Source organism: Bos taurus, chromosome 8 (genome assembly GCF_002263795.3).
Source record: "Bos taurus isolate L1 Dominette 01449 registration number 42190680 breed Hereford chromosome 8, ARS-UCD2.0, whole genome shotgun sequence".
In the NCBI taxonomy this organism is placed as follows: domain Eukaryota; kingdom Metazoa; phylum Chordata; class Mammalia; order Artiodactyla; family Bovidae; genus Bos; species Bos taurus.
This window is the reverse complement of record NC_037335.1, coordinates 81,189,845-81,217,276: the sequence shown is the minus strand read 5'-3', so window position 1 is coordinate 81,217,276 and position 27,432 is coordinate 81,189,845. Positions and strand designations below refer to the sequence as shown.

Genomic DNA, 27,432 nt, shown 5'->3' with positions numbered 1-27,432 from the left:
ATACAGAGAAATGGATTAGCAATCTAGAAGACAGAGTAGTGAAAATCAACCATGCTGAACAGAAAAAAGAATTTTAAAAATGAGGACAGTTTAACAGACCACTGGGAAAATGTCAAGCATACTAACATTCATATTGTAAAGGGTTCCAGAAGAAAAAGAGAGAAATCGGCAGCGAACTTAGTTGAAGAAGTAATAGCTGAAAACTTCCCTAACCTATGGAAGGAAACAGATGAGCATCTTAAACCAGATAAACCCAAAGAAGTCCATTATACATACAACAGCAAAAATTAAAGAGAGAATTTTAAAAGCAGCTATAAAAAAAGCAACTACTTGTGTACAAGGAAGCTCTTATACAACTATCAGCTAACTTTTCAGAAGAAACTTTTATAGGCCAGAAGGGAGTGGCAAGGTACATTCAAAGTGATGAAAGGGAAAAATCTAAAGCCAAGAATACTCTACCCAGCAAGGTAATCATTCAGATTTGAAGGAGAGAGAGTTTTACAGATACAAAAAAGCTGGAAGAGTTCAGTACCACTAAAGCAGATTTACAAGAAACGTTACAGGGTCTTTTCTAAGTGGAAAAGAAAAGGCCACAACTAGAAATATGATCATAAATTATAAAAGGGAAAATCTCATGAGCAAAGGGAAACATACAGCAAAAGTAGTAAATAGACTGCATATAAAGCTAGTAGGAAGGTTAAAAGACAAAAGCAGTAAAATCACCTATATCCACAATAAGTAGTTAAGAAATACACGAAACAAAAAAATATAAAATGTAACATCAAAAACATTAAACTTAGTTGGGGGAATGAGCAAAACTGTAGGATGGTTAAAATGCATTTAAATTTAAGAGATCATCAACAAATATATATATATATATATATAGATAAAGATATAGACATAGATATATGTGTTGTTATATATGAACCTCATAATCACAAACAAAAACCTCTTGTTTCAAACCTCATTTGGAACAAGAATCCAAATGTAACACTAATAATAGTCATAAAATCACAAAAGAAGACAGCACGAGAAGAAAGGAACAATAACAACAAAACTACAAAAGCAAGAAGAAAATAATTAACAAAATACCAATAAGTACCTATCTGTTGGTAACAGTTCAATTATCAAAACTCCTCAACAAAATACTAGCAAACTGACTCCAACAATAAATACATTAAAAGGATCATACACTGTGACCAAGTGAGATCAAGTGGGATCTCAGATGCAAGGATTCTTTTAATATTTGAAAATTAATCAACATAATACCATTTTAACAAATTGAAAAGTAAAAACCATATGATCATCTCAATAGATGCAGAAAAAGCTTTTGATAAGATCAAATATCATTTATAATAAAAACTCTTCAGAAAGTTGGGCACAGAGGGAACATATTTCAACATAATAAATGCCATATATGACAAACCCACAGATAACATGATACTCAAGAGTGAAAAGCTGAAAGCATTTCCTCTAAGATCAGGAACAAGACAAGGATGCCCACTCTCCCCACTTTTATTCAACATAGTATTAAAAGTCCTAGCCACAGCAATTGGAAAAGAAAAGAAATAAAAGGAATCCAAATTGAAAAAGAAGAAGTAAAATTGTCACTGCTTGCAGATGACATGATACTATTCACAGAAAATTCATGGGGAGGGAGGTGGGAGGGGGGTTCAGGATGGGGAACACGGGTACATCCGTGGCAGATTCATGTTGATGTATGGCAAAACCAATATAATATTGTAAAGTAATTAGCCTCCAATTAAAATAAATAAATTTATATTTTAAAAAATTAAAAATAAATTTTAAAAAATCCTAAAGATACCACCAGAAAACTACTAGAGATCATCTATGAATTTGGTAAAGTTGCAGGATATAAAATTAACATACAGATTACATTTCTATATACTAACAACTATCAGCAGAAAAGGCAATGGCACCCCACTCCAGTACTCTTGCCTGGAAAATCCCATGGACAGAGGAGCCTGGTAGGGTGCAGTCCATGGGGTTGCAAAGAGTCGGGCACGACTGAGCGACTTCACTTTCACGCATTGGAGAAGGAAATGGCAACCCACTCCAGTGTTCTTGCCTGGAGAATCCCATCGAAGGGGAGCCTGGTGTGCTGCCACTTATGGGGTCGCACAGAGTTGGACACGACTAAGGCGACGCAGCAGCAGCAGCAACAACTATCAGAAAGAGAAACTAAGTAAACAATCCTAGTTACTATTGCATCAGAAAGAATAAGATACCTAGAAATAAATCTACCTAGGGAGGCAAAAAACGTGTACTCTGAAAACTATAGATAGTGAGGAAAGAAACTGAAGATGACACAAACACGGAAAGATATACCATGTTCTTGGATTGGAAGAATCAATACTGTTAAAATGACCATCCTATCCAAGGCAATTTACAGGTTTAATGCAATCCTTGTTAAATTACGAAGGCATTTTTCACAGAACAAGAACAAAAAATTTTTACACTTACATGGAAACACAAAAGACCCTGAATAGCCAAAACAATCTTGAGAAAAGAGAACGGAGCTGGAGGAATCACACTTCAGATTATACTACAAAGCTACAGTAATCAAATCAGAATGATACTGGCACAAAAACAGACACATAGGCCAATGGAACAGGACAGAAATCCCAGAAATAAACTCACACACTTATGGTCAATTCATCTACAACAAAGGAGACAAGAATATAAATGGAGAAAAGAAAGTCTCTTCAATTAGTGATGCTAAGGAAACAGGTCAGGTATATGAAAAAGAATGAAATTAGAACATTCTTCAGCACCATACACAAAAATAAACTCAAAACGGATTAAAGACCTGTATGTAAAACCAGATACTATAAAATCCTAGAGGAAAACACAGGTAGAACATTCTTTGACAAATTCCAGCAATAATTTTTGGGTCCATTTCCTAGCATAATGGAAATAAAAACAAAATAAACAAATGGGGCCTAATTAAACTAAAAAGCTTTTACATTGCAAAGGAAACTATAAACATACCAAAAAGATAACTTACAAATTGGGGAGAAATATTTGCAAATAATGCTACCAAAAAGGGATTGAAGTGAAATCGTGTCTGACTCTTTGCAACCCTGTGGACTGTAGCCCACCAGGCTCCTCCATCCATGAGATTTTCCAGGCAAGAATACTGGAGTGGGTTGTTAATTCCTTTTCCAGGGGATCTTCCCAACCCAAGGACTGAACCTGGGTCTTCCGCATTGCAGGCAGATTCTTTACCATCTGAGCCACCAAGGAATCCCAACAAGGGATTAATTTCCAAAACATATGAACAGCCTATACAGTGTAATATCAAACACCCAATCAAAAAATGAGCAGAAAACCTAAATAGAAATTTCCCTAAAAAAGACATACAGATGGCCAACAGGCACATGAAAAGATGCTCATTATTAGAAAAATGCAAATCAAAACTACAATGAGGTATCATCTCACATTAGTCAGAATGGCCATCATTTTAAAAAGTCTAAAAATAATAAATGCTACAAAGTGTGTGGAGAAAAGAGAACCCTCCTACACTGCTGGAGGAAATGTAAAATATACAGCCACTATGGAGAGTATGGAGGTTCCTTAAAAATTAAAAATAGACCTACCATTTGATCCAGCAATCCCATTCCTGGGCATGTATTCCAAGAAAACTCTAATCTGAAAAGATATGTGGACCCCAAGGCTCATAATAGCACTATTTACAACAGTCAAGACATGGAAGTACCATAAATATCCACTGATAGATAAATAGATAAAGAAGATGTGGTATATATGTAGGTGTGTATGTATGTATGTATGTATGTGTATATATATATAAAATACTAGTCATAAAAAGAATCACTTTGCTGTATACTTGAACACAGCACTGCAAATTAACTATACTTTAATAAAAAAAAATACTTGAAATGTAAATGGACTAAATATTCCAATTCAAAGATCAAGGCTTTTAATATCACCTACTTACTTCTTATTTTGCAATGACAATACTTACAATAAGAAAGCCTAAGTCTACTTATATCCATTGATAATATGTATATTTTTAATGCTTTGTAAAACAGGTGTTAGTACTCATTCTTTTTTTTTTTTTTAGTACTCATTCTTAATGAATAATGTAGGATAAGTTCATTAAGATAAGGCAAAAATACAAATTTCACTGAAGTCTGGATTTATCAAACAGAAAAAAAGCATATTTGAAGGCATATTCTATTAGTAATTTTTATTTTGCTTACTGAGACCACTGTAATTACCTCTCAATCAACATTGTACATACATAATTATATGTTCTAAATAAACAGGAAACAATAAAGAGCAAGTGGAAGAAGAAAGGGAACACCTAAGAGGTTGCAGGATTTAAGGATAAGCTGACATTACTTCAGACAAAGACTGAGATGTTCAAACACAAAAGACATGTCCTGAAATTCAGTCACATAGCACAGAACAAAGGGCTTTTTGAAAAGTGGTATGCTGCTGCTGCTGTTGCTGCTGCTGCTGCTGCTGCTAAGTCGCTTCAGTCATGTCCGACTCTGTGCGACCCCATAGACGGCAGCCCACCAGGCTCTGCCGTCCCTGGGATTCTCCAGGCAAGAACACTGGAGTGGGTTGCCATTGCCTTCTCCATTGTGTGAAAGTGAAAAGTGAAAGTGAAGTTGCTCAGTCATGTCCGATTCGTAGGGACCCCATGGACTGCAGTCTACCAGGCTCCTCCATCCATGGGATTTTCTAGGCAAGAGTACTGCAGTGGCTTACCATTGCCTTCTCCAGAAAAGTGGTATACTTAGAGGTAAATGATCACAAAATCAGATCAGGAAAACACTGTAAAAATAAATAAGCTGGATTAATTCCATGACTTTTTATTTATTTTTAAAGATTTTTATATGGTTCATTTTTAAAGTCTTTATTGAATTTATTACAATACGGTTTCTGTTTTATGTTTTGTTTTGACCACGAGCTATGTGGGGATCTTAGCTCCCTGGCCAGGAATTGAACCCACACCCCTTGCATTGGAAAGTGATGTCTTAACTACTGGACTGTCAGGGAAGTACACCATCAGTTCAGTTCAGTCGCTCAGCCGTGTCCGACTCTTTGTGACCCCATGAACCAACTGCAGCATGCCAGGCCTCCCTGTCCATGACCAACTCCTGGAGTCCACCCAAACCCATGTCCATTGTGTCCGGTGATACCATCCAACCATCTCATCCTCCGTCATCCCCTTCTCCTCCTGCCCCCAATCTTTCCCAGCATCAGGGTCTTTTCAAATGAGTCAGCTCTTCACATCAGGTGGCCATGACTTATTTATTTATTTATTATGGCTGTGCTGGATCTTGGTTGCACCACACAGGGTCTTCAATGCTGCCTATGAGCTTTTTCTACTCGTGGGGAGTGGGAGCTACTCTCTGGTTTGTGGTATGCAGGCTCCTCATTGCAGTGGCTTCTCTTGTTTCACAGTGCAGGCCCTAGGGCACGTGAGCTTCAGTAGTTGTGGCACAGGGGCTCAGTAGTTGTGGCACATGGGCTTAGTTGCCCCTTGGCATGTGGGATCTTAGTTCCCAGACAAGGGATAGAATCCGTGTCCCCCACGTTGGCAGGTGGATTCTAAACCACTGGACCACCAAGGAAGTGTCCCCCTCAATGACTTTTTAAAGCACTGCAGCATGGAGGTACAAGGTCAAGAAACTGACAATGTTAGAAAAAGACTTGAGTAACACTTATTGGATAGAGTAAGAAAACAAACATCTAGAAAATCTTAATTCTGATCTTATTTCAGAAACTCTCAGGCTGTCTTACGGCTGCTTTTCCAACCTGCTCTGACTATGTTCTCTCTCCCAAAATTACCTACTCAGTGCCAACAATCTTCACCTTCACTGCACTCAGTAAACCAATAGTCCATTCTTGAAATTTTTATTACTTGGAATAGCTCTATCTCTGAAATATGTAATTTCCATAATTTTATCTCAAAACACAACTTCCTATCTCCCTACTCTTTCTCTAGCTTACTTGCCAATTCTTTTATTTATTGCATTGAGACCTCAGTCCCTCAGTTAAGTTCAGTTCAGTCACTCAGTCATGTCCAACTCTCTGCGACGCCATGAACTGCAGCACACCAGGCTTCCCTGTCCATCACCAACTCCCAAAGCCTGCTCAAACTTATGTCCATCAAGTCAGTGATGCCATCCAACCTCTGTCATCCCCTTTTCTTCCTGCTTTCAATCTTTCCCAGCATCAGAGTCTTTTCCAATGAGTCAGTTCTTTGCATCAGGAGGCCAAAGTATTGGAGCTTCAGCTTCAGCATCAGTCCTTCCAATGAATATTCAGGACTGATTTCCTTTAGGATGGACTGGTTTGATCTCCTTGCAGTGCAAGGGACTCTTGAGTCTTCTCCAACACCACAGTTCAAAAGCAGTCAATTCTTCTTTTTATGGTTCAACTTTCACATCCATACATGACTACTGGAAAAAAACAGAGCTTTGACTAGACAGACCTTTATCGGCAAAGTCAGTCCCTCAGCCTTCTGATTATTTCCAATCCATCTGCTCCTCTGACTGTAAGGTAGTGGTTCCAATTGGAAGTGATTTTGCCCCTCAGAGGGCAACTGACAATGTTTGGAGACACTTTTAGTTGTCACAACTGGAGGGGGCTGTTACTGGCATCTAGTAAGTAGACGTCAGGGATGCTGACCATCCCACAATGCACAAGACAGACCCTACAACAGAAAATTATGTTTCTAAAGTTGAGAAGCCCTGCTCTATGGTCCTCTTTAGATAATTGGTCCATTCCTCAATCATTCTTAGAACATTTCAACCTCAATTCTCTTGCCTTTTCATCCTTCTGACACACTTGTTTTATAAAAACATAATCCTCAACCAATTAAATCCTCAAAATTTTCTACTTTTAAACTTGGTGCACTGAGCTCAACAAAAGCAAAACAAACATGTTCCATAATCATAAAAGTAGCTGACACTATGTATTGAGATTAAACCTCAGCAAAATGCTCAGCATTAGCAGGCAGGCAGTCCTTCTTATCTCTCCCTAGTTACCTCTTCACTCACTCTTTTTCCTTCTATGACTGTTTTAAACTCTGTCCCATCAATCCCTCATTCTCCTCCAAATCAAACACTCAATATCAGCAACGTTAGTTGTTTCACTAAGAAAAACGAAAAACAAAGGAGGAAAGGAAAGATACAGCCATCTGAATGCAGAGTTCCAAAGAATAGCAAGGAGTGATACGAAAGCCTTCCTCAGTGATCAGTGCAAAGAAATGGAGGAAAACAATAGAATGGGGAAGACAAGAGATCTTTGCAAGAAAATCAGAGATACCAAGGGAACATTTCATGCAAAGATGGGCTCAGTAAAGGACAGAAACAGTATGGACCTAACAGAAGCAGAAGATATTAAGAAGAGGTGGCAAGAATACACAGGAGAACTATACAAAAAATATCTTAATGACCCAGATAATCAAAACGGTGTGATCACTCACCTACAGCTACACCTACCTAGAATGTGAAGTCAAGGGGGCCTTAGGAAGCATTCCTACAAACAAAGTTAGTGGAGGTGATGGAATTCCAGTTGAGCTATTACAAATCCTAAAAGATGCTGCTGCTAAAGTGCTGCACTTGATATGTCAGCAAATTTGGAAAACTTAGCAGTGGCCACAGGACTGCAAAAAGTCAGTTTTCATTCCAATCCCAAAGAAGGAAGTGCCAAAGAATGGTCAAACTACCACACAACTGCACTCATTTCACATGGTAGCAAGGTAATGCTCAAAAGCTAGGCTTCAACAGTACCTGAACCAAGAACTTCCAGATGTACAAACTGGATTTAGAAAAGGCAGAGGAACCAGAGAGCAAATTGCCAACATCCACTGAATCATAGAAAAAGCAAGGGAATTTCAGAAAAAACATTTACTTCTGCTTCGTTGACTATGCTAAAGCCTTCGTATTGGTCACCAACCTGTGGAATATTCTTAAAGAGATAGGAATACCAGATCACCTTACCTGCTTCCTAAAGAACCTGTACGCTGGTCAAGAAGCACCAGTTAGAACTGGACATAGCCATCAGCAGATGAATGGATAAGAAAGCTGTGGTATATATACACAATGGAGTATTACTCAGCCATTAAAAAGAATATATTTAAATCAGTTCTAATGAGGCGGATGAAACTGGAGCCTATTATACAGAGAGAAGCCAGAAAGAAAAACACCAATACAGTATACTAACACATATATATGGAATTTAGAAAGATGGTAACAATAACCCTGTATGTGAGACAGCAAAAGAGACAAAGATGTATAGAACAGTCTTTTGGACTCTGTGGGAGAGGGAGAGAGTGGGATGATTTGGGAGAATGGCATTGAAACATGTATAATATCATATAAGAAATGAATCGCCAGTCCAGGTTTGATGCAGGATACAGGATGCTCGGGGCTGGTGCACTGGGATGACCCAGAGGGATGGGATGGGGGAGGTGGGAGGGGGGTTCAGGATGGGGAACACGTGTACACCCGTGGCGGATTCATGCTGATGTATGGCAAAACCAATACAATATTGTAAAGTAATTAGCCTCCAATTAAAATAAATAAATTTAAATTAAAAAAAAAAAAAAAAACTGGACATAGAACAATGGACTGGTTCCAAATTAGAAAAGGAGTATGTCAAGGCTGTATACTGTCACCCTGCTTATTTAACTTCTATGCAGAGTACATCATGCTAAATGCCGGGCTAGATGAAGCTCAAGCTGGAATCAAGATTGCCAGGAGAAATATTAATAACCTCAGATATGCAGATGATACCACCCTTACAGCAGAAAGTGAAGAGGAACTAAAGAGCCTCTCACTGAAAGTGAAAGAGGAGAATGAAAAAGCTGGCTTAAAACTCAGCATTCAAAAAACTAAGATCATGGCATCTGGTCCCATCACTTCATGGCAAATAGATGGGGAAAAAATGGAAATAGTGACAGGCTTTATTTTCTTGGGCTCCAAAATCACTGCAGATGGTGACTATGGACACGAAATCAAAAGATGCTTGCTCCTTGGAAGAAAAGCTATGACAAAGTTAGACAGAGTACTAAAAAATGGAGACGTCACTTTGTCAACAAAGTTCGATACAATCAAAGCTATTGTTTTTCCAGTAGGCATGTATGGATGTGAGAGTTGGACACTAAAGAAGGCTGAAGAACTGAGGCTTTCAAACTGTGGTGCTAGAGAAGACTCTTGAGAAACCCTCAAGACTCTTGAGACTCTCGAACAAACCACTCAATCCTAAAGGAAATCAACCCTGACTATTCATTGGAAGGACTGATGCTGAAGCTCCGATACTTTGGCCACCTGATGTGAAGAGCTGATTCACTGGAAAAGACCCTGATGCTGGGAAAGATTGAGGGCAGGAAGAGAAGGGAGTGACAGAGGATGGGATGGCTGAATGGCATCACTGACTCAACAGACACTAGTTTGAGGAAACTCTGGGAGACAGTGAAGGACGGGGAAACCTGGCATGCTGCAGTCCACTGGGTCACGAACAGTTGGACATGACTGAGCAACTGAACAAGAGACAAGAACTTCCACATATTTCTTCCCCATCCTACGGGGGAATTATTTACATCTATCTCCATTCTTCTCCTTATTCTCTTAGGAAAATGGAAGAAGTATCCATCCTGTTCCAGCAAACACTGGATACCATATCATGCTGGTCTCCTCCTTGACGCTACTACAACAATTACCTAACTCCCTAAATCATCTACCTGAACTCCATCCTCTTTCCCAGCCCTTTCACTTGAGAAATAAGTGATTGTTTCTATCCTTTCTTAGGGGGGAAAAAGTACAAATAAACAAACACTTTTCCTTCCATATCTCTCTCTTCTCACAGCCAAATTCCTTAAAAGAACTGGCTTCAGTCCTTTCCCTATTATTCTATCTCCCTTTCAGCCCACTACTCCCTGCTCACATTCCTACTATGCCACCAAACTCCACAGTGGAGACAAATGACTTCCTGTATCAATTTCAGTGGGTTCTTTCAGCCCTTAATTTTGGAGCATTAACACAAATTACCACACCCTCCTTAAAATGCTCTCCTGTTTTGGTGTTTGCAATACCATTCTCTCCTCTGTGGTCTTCCTTTTCCCACCTCCTAGCTGTTGGTGTGTCCTATAGTTCTAGCTTCCATCTTATTTGTGCAATGCATGCTCTAGTAACTTCAAGTCATATATCCAGCCCTGATTTCTTCTCAGTTTTCTTAGTGAATGACATCACCATCTACTCGGTTACCCACACTAGAATCCTAGAGATGACCCTAGATTTCTTATTCTCACCTACACATAAACACTTGCAAACTTCTATCAATTTAATCTAAGTATCTCTTGGATCCATCATGTTAGTTCATTCTCTGCAGCTGGTCCAATTCAGGTCATTATCTCTCACCCAGACATATTATTAAAAGAAAAATCATAATTAAGGGTATATGAGCAAAACACTGGGGAGTGCCTTGGCTCAGCTGGTAAAGAATCCACCTGCAATGCAAGAGACCTGGGTTCGATCTCTGGGTTGGGAAGATCCCCTGGAGAAGGGAACAGCTACCTACTCTAGTATTCTGGCCTGCAGAATTCCATGGACTATATAGTCAGTGGGGTCGCAAACAGTCGCACACGACTGAGCAACTTTCACTTTCTTCCACTTTTCTTTCTTTTACAAGTAAGAATATTACACAAATACAATGGGGTATGATTCAAAAGAACACAGAACACTGATACATTAGGGAAAAAAAAACAGTTTAAAAAATGGATTCTAATACTATATGCATGTGTGTGTGCTAAGTAGCTTCAGTCATGTCTGATTCTTTGCATCCATATGGACTTTAGCCACCAGGTTCCTCTGTTCATGCAAATTCTCTAGGCAAGAATACTAGAGTGGGTTGCCATGCCCTCCTCTGGAGGGATGGAGGATCCCAAGGATCGAAACTGCGTCTCCTGCATTGCAGGTAGCTTCTTTATCACTGAGCCACTGGGAAAGCTCTATTACTGTATAAATATAGGCAAATCATTCAAACATCTCAGGCTTCAGATTCCCAGCTGCTGAATAAAGAGGTAAAAAAGATATATCTAAGGACCTTTGTGCCCTGAGCATTCATTCTACAATTCTATTTCTACCAGACAGTACTCAGGCAGTTCCTACCTCCAAATATGCACCATACTTGCTACATATGCAAGATATTATTGGTGCCAAAAGAAACAGGCTGATTTGTCCTCTTTGATGTCAAAATATATCGAGCATATCCTGATTAAATTGAAGGTTAAAAAAAACCCAAAACCTTCAATTCCAAGTGTCAAAGAAATAAAATGTAAGCAAAGGCCAAGAAAAAAAAGTATAATGGAACTGATTATATACAGAAAAATGCTATCTCAGAATAATTTCTTCAGGAATCAAGCAACATAGAGTAATGAGTTAGCAATAAAATGAATGTACTATAAACCATTGTGACAGTCAATAACAACATTATGAATAAAAAGCTCTCTTTACCCATAGTACAGCAGTGTGGGAATTGTACAATATCTAAAGTCAAACACCAACACAATATATATGCAATATGAGATCATAAAAAGTTTTAGGATCTGCTTTTCAAAGACAAGGCTCTTAGAAAAAGATAAGATGAACTAAGCTGTAAAAATGCAGTCTAAATTTCATTAAAATGCTATCACTCCATTCAAATGAGAAGCAAATGTTATCCTTTTGACAGTTCACAGTTTGGGTTCAGGTACTCTTCCATTTCCTACTAAGCTCAAAAGTAATGTTCCATTTTAAAGATTATATAAAAGATGAGGACAGAGAAAGAGTGTGGTAGGCAAAACAATTTACACTGCAAAGTTGATGATGACTTAATGGTTGGTCAGCTCAAAATTTAGGATAGATCAACTCTAGAGCAAACTTCACCACCTAACAGCCTTGCAATTTTAACAATTCGTTTAAGTTCTCTGTGCCTCAGTTTCTTCTTTGGCAAAACAGAACAATGATAGTACCTACTTCATAGGTAAAGTGCTTGAAACAATGCCTGGCATACTATAACCACTATAGAAATGCTAAGAAAGTCATCATTATTATTTTCCTTACTATTTTTGACTAAATATTAGGTGAGAAGAAAAACAACACTATAATGTATACTCTTATAGGAGGCTCTTGAGAGTCCCTTGGATTGCAAGGAGATCAAACCAGTCAATCCTAAAGGAAATCAACCCTGAATATTCATTGGAAGGACTGATGCTGAAGCTGAAACTCTGATACTTTGGCCACCTGATGCAAAGAACCAACTCACTGGAAAAGACCCTGATGCTGGGAAAGACTGAAGGCAGGAGGAGAAAGGGGAGACAGAGGGTGAGATGATTGGATGGCATCATCAACTCATGAGTTTGAGCAAACTGTGGGAGAAAGAGAAGGATAGGGAAGCCTGGAGTGCTGCAGTTCATGGGGTCACAAAAAGTAGGACACAACTTGGTGACTGAACCAACTGAACTACAACAACATAATGTGTACTCAAGCTCCAGTTTAACACTGTCACCAAGTATTTTGTTCAAAGTTCAATAACAATGTTATTTCAGTTGTTATCTCCAATCTTGATCTTCGAGGAACTCACAATCAAATCAAATCATCAAGTGTTAAGTTCATACCACAGGAAATGAGAGGTATAAAGAGGCATAATTCACACACACACACAGACACATACACACAAAACAGACACATAATCAACTGAGCAGAATAGAGAACCTAAAAATAAACCCATGCATGTATGGTTAATTAATTTATGACAAAGGCGTCTACGGCCATACCACCTTGAATGCACCAGATCGCATCTGATCTCAGAAGCTAAGTAGGGTCAGGCCTGGTTAGTACTTGGATGGGAGACAGAGGAGCCAAGAATATACAATGAGGCAAAGAAAATTCTCCAACAAATGGTGCTGGGAAAATCGGACAACCACATACAAAAGAATGAAACTGGACCGCTATTTTACATCACATACAAAATCAACTCAAGACAGATTAGAGATTTGAATGTAAGATCTGAAGTCATCAAACTCCTAAAGAATATATAGGTGATAAGATCCTTGGCAGGGGCTTTCCTGGTGGCTCAGAAGGTAAAGAATCTTCATGCAGTGGGAGACACGGGTTCAATTCCTGGGTCGGGAAGATCCCCTGAAGAAGGGCATGGCAACCCACTCCAGTATTCTTGCTTGGAGAATCCCATGGACAGAGGAGCCTGGCGGGCTACAGTCTATGGGGTCACAGAGAGTCAGATACAACTGAGCAACTAACATGAATGAATGAATGAATGAAGCTCCTTGGCATCAGTCTTTATCATGAGTTTTTGCATCTGACACTAAAAGCAAAAGCAACAGAAGCAAAAACAAACAATTCAGAGCACATGAAACTAAGAAATTTCTGCAAAGTGAGGAAACCATCAATAAAATGAAAAGGCAACCTTCTGAATGGGAGAAGATTCATACATCATGTATCTGACAAAGGGCTGACATCCAAAATACATAAAGGATTCATACAACTCAGTAACAACAAAATCCAATTGAAAAATGGACAGAGCATCTGAATAGCCATTTGTCTAAAGAAGATGTATAGATGGCCAACAGGTACTTAATATCACTAATTATCAGGTACTTGATATCACTAATTATCAGGGAAATGCCAATCAAAACCACATTGAGATATCATTGCAAACCTATCAGAAGGCCTATTTTCAAAAAGGATGAAAACAGCAAGTGTGGGCAAGGATGTACAGAAAAGAGAACCCCTGTACACTATTAGTGAGAACTGGTCCAGCCACTATGGGAAATAGAATAGAGATTACTCAAAAAATTAAAAATAATAAAACTACCACAATTTCGAGCTATTCCACTTCTGGGTATTTATCCAAACAAACAAAAACACTAACTCAAAAAGATACATGCTAAGTTGCTTCAGTCACGTCCAACTCTTTGTGACTCTATGGACTGTAGCCTGTCAGGCTCCTCTGTCCATGGGATTCTTCAGGCAAGAATATTGGAGTGAGTTGCCAAGCCCTCCTGCAGAGGATCTTCCTGACCCAGGGACTGAACCCAAGTCTCTTATGTCTCCTACACTGGGAGGTGGGTTCTTTACCACTAATGCCACCTGGGAATATGTACCCTCATGTTCACTGCAGCATTATTTACAATAACCAAGATAAGGAAACAACCTAAGTTTCCATCAGTGGGTAAACAGATAAAGAAACTGTGGTATATACACACAATGGAATATTATTCAGTCATAACAAAGAACAAAATCCTGCCCTTTGTGACAGTGTGGATGACCCGTGAGGGCATTATGCTAGGTGAAATAAGTCAGACAGAAAAAAATACTGTCTGATCTCTTACATGTGGAATCAATCAGTAACCAAGGTGGGAGATGAGAGAAACTGGTGAGCTATTTTTTTTTTTTCAGTTTAAATAAGTTAAAAATAAAATAAAAGATTGAAAATTTTTTAAACGTTTAAAGAAGCAAAATTCAATATGCTTCAAAAGTACAGCATGTGGTAGGTAATACAATGGAATATTATTCAGCTATAAAAGGAATGAAATTCTGATATATGCTATAACTTGGATAAACCGTACAAACATGCCAAACGAACCAATCCAGACACAAAAGGTAAAATGGTGTATGGTTCCACCTGTGCAAGGAACCTAGAATAGGCAAATTCATAGAGACAGAAAGTAGAATAACAGGAGCTGGGCAGGATGGTGTAGGAAGTGAGGGGGATGAGGCGCTGTTGTTTAATGGCTACAGAATTTTTGTTTGGGAAGATAAACATTTCTGAAAATAGTGACGATAATTAAACAACACTCTGTATGTGCTTTGGAGAAGGAAATGGCAACCCACTCCAGTACTCTTGCCTGGAACATTCCATGGACTGAGAAGCCTGGTAGGCTATAGTCCATGGTGTCACAAAGAGTCAGACACGACTGAGCAACTTCGCTTCGCTTCGCTGTATGTGCTTAATGCCAATGAACTGTATACTAAAAAATGTCATGTTATGTACATTTAACCATCTTTAAGAAAACTTTAAAAAATATAGCCTATATTTTCAACAAGAAGTTTTAAGATGATTAGCAGCCTTAATAGTATTAAAATAAAGGATAGATAATTTATGTTCAAGTTCCTAACTATGGACATCAAAGGAGGCAATATCAACTCTTAGCTGCTCTTGGTTTAAAGCACACATCTGAAAATGGGTACATACCTTGCAAATTTTTTAAGGAACATTATTTCACCTTGTTGATACAGTCAGTTTTTGTATAGCTCCTTGAAAGGTGCAAAAAAGGAAAGAGATACCTTATACTGAGGAGATACCTTATATGAGACCAATACATAATGGTGGTTTTATAAGGATGTACTTATTCAAAAAGAAGCATGATAACGTGAGTGCAATAGTATACCTGTGCAGAGCACCATAAATGGAAGTGTAAATCAAATGATATTCAAGAGTAGAAACTATTCAAATTAAACCATAATTTAAAACACTAAAAGCGAAAGTGAAGTCACTCAGTTGTGTCCGACTCTTTGTGACCCCATGGACTACAGACCACAAGGTTCCTCTGTCCGTGAAATATTTCCCAAATACTTTAATTTCAAACAGAAATTAAAGCTCCATTATTTTAAAGGATACATGCACCCCAATCTTCACTGCAGCACTGTTTACAACAGCCAAGACATGAAAGCAGACTAAATGTCCTGTGACAGAACAGATAAAGACGGTGTGGTACATATATACAATGGAATATTACTCAGCCATCAAAAAGAATGAAATAACGCTATTTGCAGCAACATTGATGGACCTAGGGAGTGTCAGACTGAGTGAAGTAAGTCAGACAGAGAAGGAGAAATATGGTACGGCATCCCTTATATATAGAATTTAAATAGAAATGACACAAATGAACTACAAAATAGAAAAAGACTCACAGACTTAGAAAATGAACTTATGGTTGTCATGGGGAAGAGATAGTTAGGGAGTTTGGGTAAGTCATATACACACTACCATATTCAAAATGGATAATCAACAAGGACATATTATATAGCACATGGAATGTTATGTACCAGCCTGGATGGGAAGGAGGTTTGGGGGAGAATGGATACATGTATATGTATGGTTGAGTCCCTTCACTGTTCACCTGAAACTACCACAACATCGTTAACTGGCTATGCTGCTGCTGCTGCTGCTAAGTCGCTGCAGTCATGTCCGACTCTGTGCGACCCCATAGACAGCAGCCCACCAGGCTCCCCCGTCCCTGGGATTCTCCAGGCAAGAGCACTGGAGTGGGTTGCCATTTCTTTCTCCAATGCATGAAAGGGAAAAGAGAAAGTGAAGTCGCTCAGTCGTGTCCGACTCTAGGCTGCATGGACTGCAGCCTACCAGGCTCCTCTGTCCATGGGATTTTCCAGGCAAGAGTACTGGAGTGGGTTGCCAGTGCCTTCTCTGTAACTGGCTATACACCAATACAAAAGAAAAAGTTTAAAGTTCGGAAAAATAAAAAATAAATACTATTCAAAGAATAGTATTTCTCATTGGAAAAAACCCTGATGCTGGGAAAGATGGAGGGCAAAAGGAGAAGGTGGAGACAGGATGAAATGGTTGGATGGCATCACCGACTCAGTGGACATGAGTTTGAGCAAACTCAGGCAGATAGTGAAGGACTGCGTGCCGTGGTCCACGGGGTCGTAAAGCGTTGGACATGACTGAGTAACTGAACAACAACAAAAGAATAACAAGTTTCATAGAGAAATGCAAATCAAAACTACAATAAGGTATCGCCTCACGCCAGTCAAAATGGCCATCTTTAAAATATCTACCAAAAAAAAAAAATCTACAAATAATAAATGCTGCAAAGAGTATAGAGAAAAAGGAACCCTCCTACATTGTTGTGGGAATATAAATTGGTGCAGACACTATGGAGAACAGTGTGGAGGTTCCTTAAAAACTTAAAAATAGAATTACCATATGATCCTGCAATCCCACTCCTGGGCAAAATATCTCATTTAAAAAGATACACACAGAACCCCGATGTTCACAGCAGCATCACTTACAATATCCAAGATACGAAAGCAATCTAATGGTTCATCAACAGATGAATGGATAAAGAAGATATGGTATGTATGTACATTCATATATATATTCACACAATGGAATATTACTCAGTCATACAAAAGAATGAAATCATGCCATTTGCAGCAATATGTATGGTCCTAGGGATTACCATACTAAATGAAATAGGTCAGACAGAGAAAGACAAATGCCATATAAAATCATTTGTGGAAACTAAAAATACAATACAAATAAACTTATTCACACAACAGAAACAGACTCACAGACACAGAAAACAAATTTACGGTTACCAAAGAAGAAAGTGAGGGGATGGATAAGTTAGCAGTTTGAGATTAACAAATAGACACTACTACATATAAAACAAATAAATAAGGACAGGGAACTATATTCAATGTTTTGTAATAATCTATAATGGAAAATAATCTGAAAAAGAATATATATATATACACACATACACGTATAACTGAATCCCTTCACTGTACACTCGAAACTAACACAACACTGTAAATCTACCATACCTAAACTAAAAAAAAAAAGTGTTTCAGAGAACTATAATACAATATTCAAAGAATCAGAGGCCAAAATCAGACTAATAATAATATTAGCAAACATTTATATGGCTCTTACAGTATGCCTGGTGTCCTATAACCTCTTTATATGTACTACTAACTCAGTAATTAATATGTAATATTACCCTAACAACAATCTCAGACAAGTATTCTTATTATTCCTATTTTACAAATGAAGAGGTCAACTATCTTGTCTGGACTCACTGTCCTACTAGTAAGTGACACAGCAAGGACTGGAATCCTGGAAGTATGGTTTCTGGGGCCTTATTTTTAATTGTTATGGTTTACAATTTCTTGCTGATCCTAAGGAATGGACTATAAAAAGTACAGGAAAACTCAAAATGCAAAGCAGTTTGAGGGGTCAAATATAACAAAAATCACCAAATCACAACATAACAATAAATGAAATTCATAATGACTGCTCTGAGACATAAGGCAAAGTTAAAATATGTTCAGCATACTTACTGTTTAAGAAGGCAAAGAATTATTTAGTGCATTTAAAAATTTTCCATCAAAAACAGTCAATACGATTTTCATTACTAAAGGGGTAAAAATTTCAACTGTCCAAAATTACTTATTCTGCAAGAGTTCCAAACAGAAAGGTCCTCAGCAATCTTATTTGCCAATTACCTCATTCTTAAAGTGTGTGTGTGTGTGTGTGTGTGTGTGTGTGTGTGTGTGTGTGTAAGGGGATCATAAATAAATAAACTTTTCAGGGGTTTTGATTCTAGGTATATGAGAACTTAATACTAAAGATATTAGAAAATGTCAAATCATTTAGATGGACAAGTGAATAAACTCACAGAATTATCCATTATTATTGTAAAAAGCCTAGAATTTTATCATAGTACAATTATAATTTTTTAAGAAGTACAGGCTTTCAAGTCATACATAGACCTGAACTTCAAGCTTGTCTCCTCCAGTATAGTTACTGTTAATTTTTGGCAAGTTATTTTCACATAACTGGGCCAAAGTTTCCATTTCTATAAGTTGAGGATATGGATTTCTAACTCAAAAGGTTCTTGTGTGAGCTCAGGAAAATACATATGCAAAGTATTGAACACAGTCGCTGTGATATAGCAGATGGTCAACAATGAGCGACTAGTATTATTCTCTAACCTTTTTCTACCTGTTCCCCAAATATAAGAAACTAATCTTACCAATTATCAAGTCATCATAGGCATCCCAGAAAGACAGTAAGTATCATATGCCCTATTCAAAAAATTTAGACATACTAAAAGTACAAGAAAATACAAAAACAAACCATCGATAAGACAAAAAAAAAAGTCGGACTCCTGTTTCTCCTCCCACGTCAACTCTGGTTGGTTTTGTAATAACCTGTATTCCCGTATAAAAAACACGAAATTCTATTATTTGGGGGCAGTCTAAACATTTCCAGTTAGGTACTGTTGCTTATTTATTTTGACAGCTACCTTTGTGAGGGTAATTGTCATCTTTGCTTGAAAAACCAAAAAAAAAAAAAAAAAACCCAGGGACAGGAGTATTTCAATGAAATGCTGTTTCATCTATCTCGACAGCTGATTGGATGCCATGTAGATCATTTATTGCTGCAATAAATTTTCACATTACTGCGCCAGCCCTTTACCCAACAAATATTATACATGCTTTAATGAACAAAACTCCTTACTGACAGTGAACGAATGCTCTAAAGGGACACAAAAACTCAAAACTTGGTACTCTCAGTAAGGATCCGAGGGGAGATGGCTGGGTGTCGCTGCAAGAGGAAATGAACAGAATCGAAAGCCGTTCTGTCTCCGTAAACAAGATTGGAGATAAGCCCTATATAGGGGGTAGGAGCGGAGAGAAGCGGGTGAGGTGGGCCTGGAGACAACTGAGGAAGGCGGTGGCAGCTGCAGTCTGAGGAAGCGTCTGTGCCACCGGAGAAAGGATCGTCGGAACCCATCGCCACGCCGAGAGCTGAGGCGGAGAGAAGTGGCACGCTCAGGCCAGTCCCCAGAACGGGTTCAGCCTCCGGATTCTGGGAGGACAGACGGAATGGGCACCCCACTGATTAAGAAAGATGAGGGCAGAGGCGGGCTCCCAGCCGCCTTCAAAACGGGACGCTGCTGGCCCCGCCGCCATCCCGGTGCCGTTGGAGATGAAGGCAGGGACCCAACAGGGAGCGAACAGGTTACCTGTCTCAGCCGCCTGCCCGCGGGTCTCCACTTCCTCAGACTGGGTGCTACCACGGGCTACCCGGGCACGCGCCGAGTGATGTCATCTTCGCGCGCCCAAGCGGAGGTCCATCTAGCCCCGTTCCCCTTGATTAGAGGGGTGGGGCAGTAGAGTCTGCGCAGGCGCGATGCTACCTCGGGTATGGAAAGGCGAGAAAAAGGTTTGGTTTGGGTTGTGTGGTTGCCCTCACTTAACTACTCTTCCAAAATCTTATATGCACTTCAGAAAAAAAAAAATGTTATTGAAATACAGACATGGACTTTTTATTCCTTATTTTGTTCTTCCTCTTCTGTATATAACCCTTGTTTGTATACTCACTCATTCAACGGCAATTAATTAAAAGTCCACTTATGTTCCAGGCAAGCACTGTTACAGAATCGGAGATACTGCAATGACAAAACAGACAGAATGCCTAGCCTCATGGAGATTACTTTCTAATTAAGAAAGTGAACATTGAATAACTCCGCAAAGATATTTTAGGCATACCTCATCTTATTGCACCTCACTTTAGGTCACTGGGCAACTCTACCATTGTCAGATAATGGTTAGCATTTTTTAGCATTAAATTGTTTTGATTAAGATATGTATTTTTGACATAATACTAGTGCACATTTAATAGACTATAGGTGGCTCAGAGGTTAAAGCGTCTGGCTGCAATGTGGGAGACCTGGGTTCGCTCCCTGGGTAGAGAAGATCCCCTGGAGAAGGAAATGGCAACCCACTCCAGTATTCTTGCCTGGAGAATCCCATGGATGGAGGAGCCTGGTGGGCTACAGTCCACAGGGTCGAAAAGAGTCGGACACGTCTGAGCGATTTAACTAAGAATTGATGCCTTTGAACTGTAGTGTTGGAGAAGACTCTTGAGAGTCCCTTGGACTACAAGGAGATCAAACCAGTCCATTCTAAAGGAGATCAGTCCTGGGTGTTCTTTGGAAGGAATGATGCTAAAGCTGAAACTCCAGTACTTTGGCCACCTCATGTGAAGAGTTGACTCATTGGGAAAGACTCTGATGCTGGGAGGGATTGGGGGCAGGAGGAGAAGGGGACGACAGAGGATGAGATGGCTGGATGGCATCACTGACTCAATGGATGTGAGTTTGAGTGAAGTCTGGGAGTTGGTGATGGACAGGGAGGCCTGGCGTGCTGCAGTTCATGGGGTAGCAGAGTCAGACACGACTGAGCGACTGAACTGAACTGAACTGAACATAGTGTAAATGTAACTTTTATTTTGACTGAAAAACCAAATAATTTATGTGAATTACCCCAAAACTACAGGAGGGATGTAAAGAAGGGCCCGATAAAGAGGCTCCTTAAACCCAGAAGGGAAAAAGCCAGCTCAGTGAAGATCTGGAGTAAGAACAAACAAGAAAAGGATGGAAAACTATGGGTAGAGGACAGAATGTAGTGCTGTCCTTAAGTGAGAAAATAGGCCAGGGGAAGAATATGCTGTGCTGTGCTTAGTTGCTCAGTCGTGTCTGACCCTTTGCGATCCCCATGGACAGAGGAGCCTGGCAGGCTACAGTCCATGGGGATTCTACAGGCAAGGGTACTGGAATGGACTGCCATGCCCTCCTCCAGGGGTGATCATCCTAACCCAGGGATTGAGCCCAGGTATCCCGCAATGCCGGCGGATTCTTTACCATCTGAGCCACCCGGGAAGTCCAGGGAAAGAATAGATGATGAGATTATCAAGGCAAGGAGAGTTCTGATCTTGCAGAGCCTTGTTTTTAGGAGATGTAGATTTTATTTTAAATATAGTCGGAAGTCAGTGAAGAGTTTTAAACATGCAAGTGACAGGATCTGGTTTTATAAGATCATCCTGCCTGTTCAGTTCAGTTCAGTCACTCAGTCGTGTCCCCTTCTCCTCCTGCCCCCAATCCTTCCCAGCATCACAGTCCATCTAGTCAAAGCCATGGTTTTTCCAGTAGTCATGTATGGGTGTGAGAGTTGAATTATAAAGAAAGCTGAGCACCTAGGAATTAATGTTTTTGAACTGTGGTGTTGAAGACTCTTGAGAGTCCCTTGGACAGCAAGGAGATCCAACCAGTCCATCCTAAAGGAAATCAGTCCTGAATATTCATTGGAAGGACTGATGCTGAAGCAGAAAATCCAATACTTTGGGCACCTGATGCAAAGAACCAACTCATTGAAAAGCCCCTGATGCTGGGAAAGATTGAAGGCAGAGGAGAAGGGGATGACAGAGGATGAGATGGTTGGATGGCATCACTGACTCAATGGACATGAATTTGAGTAAACTCTGGGAGTTGATGATGGACAGGGAGGCCTGGAGTGCTGCAGTCCATGGGGTCGAAAAGAGTTGGACACGACTGAGAGACTGAACTGATGTAAATATCAAATATTCTTGTAAAAATTTAGATCTACAAAGTTTGTGTAGAAAAAAATTAACCTTTGTTAATTAACCACAAATGAAAGTTCATAATGTCATAAGCTCCAATGACTGTTATACTCATGAAGAGAAAAAATAATACTAAATTATAATTTTAAAGTTTTCATGTAAAAGAACTGGAATTAATTCCAGCTAAAATGATTTTAGTAAAAATGAAAACACAAGACAGTTTAACTGTAACATAAAATTGATCATGACGTTAAATTGGCATAATGAAATTTACTCCAGAAATTTTACATGTTTTACATGAAAGATTTCAAATAGAACTTTAAAACTTGGATTGAAGTCAAGAGCATGGTCATTTCTGATATTAACAAGTTATAAAAAGTTGGTTTAGAAGCAGAACCATCATTTTGATGGTTCAGGGTAAAAAGAACACAGAAAACTATGCACTTAAAGCTCTGCATGTGGCAGTTAAAACAAACAGAGCCAAGACAACAAACCACTTGATATGAGCTGTTATTATTTTCTCAGTCATTCATGTAGCACTACTCATGATCATGCTTCAAATGACAATTTATATTATTATGTTTATATTTACAAGAGTAAAGATCTGCTTCCTTTGTCTTTTTTCCTTTCTACCTGTTTCTCATGATTATGTAGGAAAAGTTAGATTTTACAAAGAAAATTATTATGAAAGAATGTAATCTTCTTTTAAAAAGAAATCAACCTCTAAAACCTGGTTTATGGTTTATGTAAAATATGGTGTATGTCCTGTGAAGGTTCTTTGTATCACAGTTAAAATTATAGTAAGTGACATCTTTCCTACAGAGGAGATACTTTGGTTTTAATTTGAAAGATTTAAAAACAAAATCTTGATTCTTTAATGTCAGTTTCTTAAATATCAAAATACAAAGAAAAAGGTAAATATAAGTCATTGTATATTCTTGATACATAAGCACAGCAATAAATGTTTCATTCTTAAACATGAGTTGGTTAAAGTCAGCAAGCTTTCACTCTTCATATAAAAATAAGATGAAGATTTAAAGATCAAAGCTCATTGTTTTTATTTTACTCTCTGTCTCTAGTTCTGCTTTTGTATTTTCAGTCTTCACACATTTTTAAATATAGAATTATATTTAGATAGAAAAGACCCCATCAAATAGTAAAAGTAAAATATTCAGCCCAGCAAACTAATGGGAAAGTCTACCTCAGCCCCACTTTGGCTTACCTTATTTTCATATTACTTCTTAAAGCTAAAACTCAAAAGTCTATCAAAATTTTTCTCATAAATTTCTCACAAAAGTATTTTGATTGGGTTCAAGGGTGTTCAGGAATTTTTATTTATAATGCTGCCATGATTCATTTAAAAAATAGTTTTCCAGAAAATATTTTTGATGAACATCAATGCTTCACAGAATCAAGGTGACAGAGTTAACATCTTGTATTCAGCCAATGGCTACTAATAATCTTTAGTCTTTCAGTTCTAAAATTCATATCTATGAGTATTCATTCATGCCATAAGCAGTTGTATTTTTGTAAGGTCTGCATAATTGGAGTGCATATAACCTAGTTTCAGACATGTCTGTCATTAATGACTATTTTTCCCTCTTATGCTATCAGCTCATATTCCCACTGAGATTGAGTGAGTTGGATTTAATTTTAAAAGAATTTCTGGCTTGCCTCACATGAACTAAATACAATAGAGGAAGGGAAGACAGAGACTGTTGGCTGTTCCTTAATATCCAGTCTCTTTTCCTCATAGAAATAGAATTTCTTACATTTTAGATAAGAGAATATCCTATCTTAGCCGGACACATGACCATTCAGAATAAAGACAGTATTGTCCAGCCTCCCTTACAGCTAGACTGGCCTTGTGAATAAGGGCTAGTTAACTGACAGTAAGAGTGAGTATACAGCACTCTCTTTGGCACCCCCCTCCAGGACTCTTGCCTGGAAAATCTCATGGACGGGGGAGCCTGGTGGGCTGCAGTCCATGGGGTCGCTAAGAGTCGGACACGACTGAGCGACTTCACTTTCACTTTTCACTTTCATGCTTTGGAGAAGGAAATGGCAACCCACTCCAGTGTTCTTGCCTGGAGAATCCCAGGAACGGTGGAGCCTGATGGGCGCCGTCTATGGGGTCGCACAGAGTCGGACACGACTGAGTGACTTCACTTTCACTTTCACTTATGAAACAGAGAGAACAGAAGTTTGTCTTCTTCCTATCCCCTTTCTGTTGACTGGAATACAGAGGTGTTGGCAACTCCTAGAGTAGCCATCTTGGGCTATAAATTTAACCTTCAGAGCCTTGTGGGGAAGCAAGAAGACAGAAAGAGTCTGTATCCTTGAGGGATTTGTGGCCAGAACTATTGTACCAGCTCTGAACTACCTATCGCTGCACTTGTACCAAGAGAAATAACCCTCTATCTCTCTCTTTTAAATTTTATTCAGTGTAGTTGATTTACAATGTTGTGTTAATTTCTGCTGTACAGAGTGATTAAGATATATATTGACATATATATGGCTTCCCCAGGGGCTCAGTGGTAAATAATCTGCCTGCAATGTAGAACACACAGGAGACACTGGTTCAATCCCTGGATCTGAAAGGTCCCCTGGAAGAGGGCATGGGCAACCCATTCCAGTATTCTTGCCTGGAGAATCCAGGACAAAAACAGCCTGATGGGCTACAGTCCATAGGGTCACAAAGAGTCAGACACGACCAAAGCAACTGAGCACGCACGCATGCATTGACATATATATATATATATGTATATTCTATATGTAGAATATATATATTCTCTATATATTCTTTTTTCATATTTTCTTCCATTATGGTTTATCACACAGTATTGAATATAGTTCCCTGTGCCATACAGTCGGACCATATGGTTTATCCAGCCTGTATATACTAGTTTGCATCTGCTAATCCCAAACTCCTAATCCTTCCCTCCCCTACCCACGTTCACCCCCACCCCACCCCCACCACGTTCACCCCCCACCCCACCCCCCCCCACGTTCACCCCCCACCCATGTTCACACCCCACCTCACCCCCCCACGTTCACCCCCCACCCATGTTCACCCCCACCCCACCCCACCCACCCATGTTCATCCCCACCCCACCCCACCCACCCATGTTCTCTATGTTTGTGAGTCTGTTTCTGTTTCACAGATATGTTCATTTGTGTCATATTTTATATTTCACATATAAGTGATATCACATGGTATTTGTCTTTCTCTTTTTGACTTCACTTAGTATGATAATCTCTGGGTCCATCCATGTTTCCTCAAACGGCATTATTTCATTCTTTTTTATGGCTGAGTAATACTCCATAATATACCCCATCTTCTTTATCTATTCCTCTGTCAATGGACATTTAGTTTGCTTCTATGTCTTTGCTATTGCAAATAGCACAGCTATGTATACAGGAGTGCAAGTATGTATCTTTTCATATTACAGTTTTGTTTGGGTATATGCCCGGGAATGGGATTGTTGGATCATTTGTTTCTTTTTGGCCCCACCACATAATGTGCAAGATCTTAGTTCCCCAACCAAGGCTCAAACCCATGTCCCCTGCAGTGGAAGCACAGATTCTTAACCACTGGACTGCCAGGGAAGTCCCCAGTTTCTTTATAAAGTCACTTTATTTTGGGTCTATTTCTCCCATCATACCTAACTGATGTAAGGACTAGGATTCAAAAGAAAAATACACAGTTAAGGCATTTTCAAACTTCATGCAGACTTGAATAGCAAAAACAGAAAGTCTCTTAGAGGAAGTGCAGTACTCCTGCCTGGAAAATCCCATGAATGGAGGAGCCTGGTAGGCTGCAATCCATGGGGTCGCTGAGGGTTGGACACGACTAAGCGACTTCACTTTCACTTTTCACTTTCATGCATTGGAGAAGGAAATGGCAACCCACTCCAGTGTTCTTGCCTGGAGAATCCCAGGGACGGGGGAGCCTGGTGGGCTGCCGTCTATGGGGTCACACAGAGTCGGACACGACTGAAGCGACTTAGCAGTGGCAGTCTTGCTTTAGTAACTCCAAACCATGGAGATCAGAAAAAAAAAGGCCTATAAGAGACACTGTCTAAAGACAGCACTCCTAAATTCAGTTCCTCCTTAAAGCAAATACTTCATGTTTATAGCTTTAGTTGTATTCTACATAATATCCTGCCTTTCCCTTACTATCAGAACCTTAACTTTGTGGAAGAAAATCCATTGACCTCAGAGAAGATAGGCCCCTCCACCACCCCAACAGATGAAAAGTTATAAATCTAAGTGAAGTGAACTCATTCAGTTGTGTCCGACTGTTTGTGACCCCGTGGACTGTAGCCCGCCAGGCTCCTCTGTTCGTGGAATTCTCCAGGCAGTAATACTAAAGTGGGTTGCCATTTCCTTCTCCAGGGGATCTTCCCAACCCAGGGATTGAACCCGAGTCTCCCGCATGACATGGTATTTATAAATCTAAGCCACATTATAAATCTAATGTAGAATCCCATTCCTTTCTGCCCCTCAATCATGGGCCCAATTTTCCTTACAGCTAAAGTAAAGTAGCTCAGTCGTGTCTGACTCTTTGCAACTCCGTGAACTGTAGCCTACCAGGCTCCTCTGTCCGTGGGATTCTCCAGGCAAGAATACTGGAATGGATTGCCATTTCCTTCTCCAGGAGATCTTCCTGACCCAGGGATCGAACCTGGGTCTCCCGCACTGCAGGCAGCTGCTTTAACCTCTGAGCCACCAGGGAAGCCCCCTTACAGCTAAGAGTGGACATATTTGCTGAGTCTGGCCTGTGAGATGAACAGGTAGCTGCTAAGAGCTCCTGAGACAGATTTTACCTACTTATAAAAAGACAGCACTTCCCAGGTGGTGCAGTGGTAAAGAATCTGCCCACTAATGCAGAAGATGCAAGGGACGTAGGTTCAATCCCTGAGTCAGGAAGATCCCCTGGAATAGGAAATGGCAATCCACTCCAGTGTCCCTGCCTGGAAAATTCCATAGACAGAGGAGCCTGGTGGGCTACAGTCCATGGAGTCATAAAGAGTCAGACATGATAGAGAACACATACATATGTGCGCATGCGCATGCGTGTGTGCGTGTGCACACACACACACACACACACACACACACACACAAAGATAGCCATAAAAGGAGAGCTAGCTGCATTTTTAAAAATTGTGTTTGTTACTAGTGATGCCACAT

At 39.5% G+C, this 27,432-nt stretch overlaps 1 protein-coding gene across 8 annotated transcripts in view; it reads right to left on the bottom strand.

The window, feature by feature from the left end:
• Positions 1-19,921, bottom strand: part of AOPEP (aminopeptidase O (putative)) — a 422,219-nt gene extending 402,298 nt beyond the window's left edge. For 7 of the 8 annotated variants that reach the window (XM_059889131.1, XM_059889130.1, XM_059889129.1 and 4 more), the window contains exon 1: positions 19,844-19,921. The gene's annotated coding sequence lies outside the window, so the exon portion shown is untranslated. 8 annotated transcript variants of the gene reach the window in all.
• Between the last annotated feature and the right edge of the window lie 7,511 nt (positions 19,922-27,432).